Below are 4,709 nucleotides of genomic sequence, written 5' to 3' on the forward strand. Positions count from 1 at the left end.
GAATGATCAGAATGTAAACATTTTTGTGCAAAACTGCATTAATTGTTCTCCCCATCTAGTCTGGGTAAAAACACAATGACCATAATGAGGAAAAGCTACACTGGAAGTTCTAGCTGTCAAACGGGGTTACATAGTTACTAACCATGGAAAGGACTGTGAGGCACCACAAGCAGCTGAGCAACAGATGTGGCAGCCAGAAGCTGGAAGAGAGTGCCAGGTTAGCCATGCCAGCCATTGGTCAGAGACTGCAAACCAATGCCAGCAGAAAACTCATTTCAATGTCTTTATTCTTGAATTTGCAGATCACACAGAAATGATTTGTGCACTGACAGGTAGCTCCTTAAATGTCCTTGCATTACATCCTGGGCAAGTCTGATACTGAACTTCCACTGTATTTAAGACTTCTTGGTTTGCTGGGAAATAGGGTATTCCTCATCTAATTTGTAAGCAACTCCAACTTTGATTTTCACAAAAATATCCAAAATATCCAACTTGGTAAGGGCCAATGCAGAAAATCCATTGATTATATAAGCGTATTTGAATAAAACAAGGCCCAACCAGCCGCATCTTCTTTTCCTCCCAATAATTACTACCCTGTGTTTGTAATAATTCTCCACTTTTCTTGTCTTGCTCTGTGGGGAAGGCACCAATAACAACTCTGGTGGCGTAAGCTTTCACCACTCCATACACTTCTCCAACATTTTGAGGGGGCATACCCAAACCTGTACAAACACCTCCAACAGTGCAGTTTGAAGAGGTTACAAAAGCGTAAGTTCCAAAATCAATATCTAACAATGCTGCCTTTGTACCTCCTACCAAGATTCTCTTGGGTGGTCCATGGAGGGCCTCATACAGAAGATAAATCCCATCTCTCACCATCGGTTTAATCCTTTCCATATAACTCTTGAGTTACTGTAATTCACCTTCAATGTCTATTTCCAAAGTTGGGTATATAGATTTATACTGGTTAGCTAGAACCTTAAACCTCTTAGAGAAGTCATCAAAGTCACAAACAAGATCACATATCCAAAGTCCACTCTGAGGAGCTTTAGAGGAATACACAGGACCAATACCCTTTCTCAAGTAGTGCCCAAGTTTTTTCCTCCTTGCTCTTGTCACTGTGGTTCCTGGATTGCTCAAAACCAGCTCAGTCAAACAATAGGTTCCCCAGAGCAGGAGCAAGGATTGAAAGAGAAAAAAAAGAGAGTTAGTCAAAATTGTAACATGACTTGAGGCTGAAGTGAAGCCTTCTTTATTAAGTCCTCTTTTTAAACCACTTCAATTACATGCAGAAAGATAACATCAGTTCTAAGTCAGGGAACAAGCAAGTTAATAATCAAAAACCCTGTACACATCTTTCTGGATGCCAGGTGTAAAGATCAGGGATAAGAGGTGATCCCAAGAGACAAAGAGACTGCCTGAGCTACAACTCTAAGTTTTCAGCCCTGAGCTTCAAATGCAAATATTCTTAATCCGGGCCAGTTTCCTGAGTATGGGACCAGGGTCAGATTCCTGCCTTGACCAGCTTCTGATTATCCTGGTGAAATAACAATTCACACCACCAACTGTCCAGAAGCGCCAAAAATGTTCTCTACACTGGATACCATCAACTGCTTGATGAAAGTCAAATACTATATGAGCTCTGTCTGATATGATAAGCCTTTTTTCCAAGCCATCTAGACCTTTCCCCTTTTGAACATTTTTCTCTGCTTCTTCAAAAAAATCTGGGAAGATGAGTTACCACTCCATTTCCAATAAAGGCAGTAATGTTTGGGTTAATTATTCCACTGGGTAAAAGATGAAAGTCATATTCCACAGAATCTACAACTGGGTAGCCAGCATTATTCCATATACCATGTTGGCATCCTGTGCCTGCAGATCCACCACCTTCCCTTTGCCCTTGTTGCCCCACTGAGCTCCCAGCACCACCGTCACCCAGTTCCCACTGGGCCATGCCCTGCAGCGACCTCAGTCCTTGTTGGGCAGGGAGGTGGCCACTAAGCTGCTCTTGGAGATTCACATGGTCCCAGCAGGACAGAAGAGCTTTGAGGAAACAGAGACAGCAGGAAAACCGAGCATGAACACTGCTGCGGGTCCACTGGACATCCAAATCCCAGTTTACTGAGAGAAATCTGGGCAGGAACTGAAGCAGGAGATGTAGAGAGCACTGTTACTGTCTTAACCATTAGTTTGTTTAGCTTACTTTCTCATGCAACCTAAGATCTCCTGCCTGGGATGGCACTGACAGTTGTGTTATGGATTCTCCCACATAATTCTAATCATTAAAGTGCCCCACAGACTTGTTTTCAGGCCAATCTGATGGAAGCCTCTCTACCGAAGTTTTATCTTTACAGAAAAAAATATTAGCTTCTTATAGATATATCTATGTACTCAGGTTTGTTACTTCTGTCTTCACAATAGGAAAGCTGCAAAAGTCATATGCCCATTAATAAATTAATGGGTAAAATGTAATAAGTATATACAGTGAAATTCTATCCAGCCATAAAGAATATGTTTACAGAAAAAAAAAAAGACAAGGGATTATTATACTAAATCATCTAATTAAAATAAACCAGTCTCAGAAAAATATTGCATGTGTTCTGTCATAAATGGAATCTAGGGGGGAAATATAGTAGGGAAATGTCATAAACACATTTCTTTGTGCAATTAACACATACTAACTTAAAAATGCATTTTCTTTATCTCATGTGTCTGCATGCAGAGGTCAGAGGAGATTCCTCAGGACTCAGTTCTTTCCTTACACTATTGTCAAAGTCGAGTGCATTGAGGGGTCCCGAGCGACAGTCACGTTAACCAGGACAGGGGATGCACAGCAATAGCACACCAATGCACGGTTTATTGAAGAGTTTTACCATCTTTTATACAGAAAGCAGAATAATGATTTCCCCACAGTTTCCAGTTTACACCAGGTGTTGTTGACCTAGCAATAATTTATCTCTCTTCAAAGTGACCCAAACCTCCTTGCAGACTGAGAAATCTGTCTGAAGTCTTTCTCCAGGATTTGTTGGTTTCTATAATTAAAAACAGAGTTACTTTCTCATGAGAAAAGGATTATGAAGGTCACTTCCTCAGGTTTGCAGCTTACTTGGCACAGCACCAGGATCCTCTGCTTGAGAAATTATGCTTCCCCAGTCTCAGTCTGCTGGGAATGACAGTGACTCTAGGTGGCCTTGAAGCTAGCAGGCCCGGAGAAGTGTCCTTGTGCTATTTATCTACACACCATTTGCAACAGAGGGATCAGTCTGTTGTTAGGCTTGGAGACAGGCACCCTTAGCCAACGAACGTCTTTCAGTCCAAGTATATGCAAATTTGATTAAATAGGGGCTTTATGCAACACAGACTAACCCTAGTTTTGTGTGTGTGTTACAAATTCTGTGTTCTGTTGGTTGAAATGGATTTATCTTGAATTTAATATCTTCCCAGGAATGAAAACAAGGCCCAGATTGCTGAGTGTGAGCAGTAGGGCTGACTGGAGCCAAGATGACAACCTCAATTCCCAGGCACTGATGGATTTCTGTTCCTAGTTCCCTGTCTACTGCAACTGTCTGTGTGGTAGGGAATGTGCTACAAGTTGTCATCAGCTTTTAGTAGAGACATATGCAGGGACCAGAGAGGGCAGTTAGTTGCCAGAAACTTCACCCTTTATGTTGTTGAAGTATCTGTGGCTGGAAGAGAAATCAGCCCTAAAAAGGAGGGGAATTTTGACATATAGTACAACACAAATGAAACATTTTGTTGAGTAAGGCATGCTAGTCATAAAAGACGAGTGCTATCTATTTCTAAATACGGCTGTCTCTAGGGTAGTAAAATTTATAGAAGCAGAAAATAGAACAGTGCATACCTTAGCCTGGGAAGATGGATGAAGAGGTAGTGCACGTTTCCTACTGGGACATAGGAGAAGAGTTTCTGTTTGGGAAATGAGGCAATTCTTCAGATGGATGGTGGCAGTGGTTTCACACAACGTGAAGATACTCATAGCACTGAGGCAGGCACTGAAGAATGGACAGAGGGCATGTTTTATGTCCTGCACATTTCATGAAAAATTTTAAATCAAAAGAATACGATCTGTAGCTACTCTTAGGGTTTTTTTTTTTTCCCTGTCTCTGATCATCTGAGCATCCCTACTGCCTTTCCTGCTTCTTCTTTTCTCCTCCCCTTCCATTTACACTTTTTCCCCATTTCATCTTTCTCTGTGATATTTTTCTCAACAGCTGTCTGCCTTCTCTTTTCCTGTCTGTCTCTGTTTCCTCCCTCCTGATCATTTCTTCTGTTTTCCCTCTTGCACTCCATTCCCACCCGTATTGCCAGATTCTGTCCTGTCTGTTAGAAAACCCCACTTGTCACTGTATCACATATCTTTTGTGTCACCAAGGAGAGAATTACCTTCAAAGCCGGTGGACCATATAAGCTGTAGAAATTAACCCAATGCATCGGGTTTCTTGATAGAAAAATACACCAAGAGTTCAAATATACTTAATTATTTGTCAAAATTTAAAAAGATAAGAATGATAAAATTTGCCAACAACCTGAAGCATTATATAGAAATAAAACTTTTTATATACTGGCATAGAATTAATGCTCATTTTATGTAAATTAAATTTGATTTTAGCTATTAGACAGAAATTTTACATATTTATAGAACATCTTAGTAGTTACTTCTGCATCACTGTGATTAAAATAGAGACATA

General features: G+C 40.7%; 1 pseudogene across 1 annotated transcript; it reads right to left on the bottom strand.

Moving 5' to 3' along the window:
* Positions 1-303: 303 nt before the first annotated feature.
* On the bottom strand, positions 304-4,452 carry LOC308430870 (adenylosuccinate synthetase isozyme 2-like; annotated as a pseudogene). Its single transcript has 4 exons — positions 4,405-4,452; positions 3,863-3,927; positions 1,605-1,957; positions 304-1,135 (listed from the first exon to the last, which is right to left on the bottom strand). The product of its transcript is annotated as an adenylosuccinate synthetase isozyme 2-like (transcript).
* Between the last annotated feature and the right edge of the window lie 257 nt (positions 4,453-4,709).

Source organism: Micromys minutus (genome assembly GCF_963924665.1).
Source record: "Micromys minutus genome assembly, chromosome: 16".
Taxonomy (NCBI): domain Eukaryota; kingdom Metazoa; phylum Chordata; class Mammalia; order Rodentia; family Muridae; genus Micromys; species Micromys minutus.